We start from the raw sequence: 555 nt of genomic DNA on the forward strand, positions 1-555 counted from the left end.
CACCAATAAAAATTTTGGTGAATTCCTCAACAGAAATTCTTCAGGCCAGGAGAAAATGGGATGACATACAAAATACTGAAAGAAAATAACTGTTAACCAAACTTCAATACCCAGAAAAGCTGTCATTCAAAAATGAAGGAGGGATAAATATTGTCCTGAACAAACAAAAGCTGAGAGAGTTCACTACAATGCTAAAGGGAACTCCCTTTATAATTAATATCATCAAATCACAAAAAGGTTCCATAAATCTCACTGACAATGGCAAATATATAGTTATAATTGTATTATGCAATATGGTAATAGTGATACATCATTCAAAACTTTAGTTTAAAATTTTTTAAAGGAATGTAGCAAAAATAACCATAAATACAATAACCTGTTATTTGCACCATATATAAAACATAAGTTATAACTGCAATAATCTAAAATGTGAGAGGCAGAAATAAAAGTGTAAAGTATAAAAATTATATTTAAGTTATTAATAGGTTTAATATAGGTTTAAAATAGGGTATTATAAGTTTAAGATATATTATGAATGCCTCATGGTAACCACAA

This window comes from Crocuta crocuta, unplaced genomic scaffold (assembly GCF_008692635.1).
Source record: "Crocuta crocuta isolate KB4526 unplaced genomic scaffold, BGI_CrCroc_1.0 scaffold369, whole genome shotgun sequence".
Taxonomy (NCBI): Eukaryota; Metazoa; Chordata; class Mammalia; order Carnivora; family Hyaenidae; genus Crocuta; species Crocuta crocuta.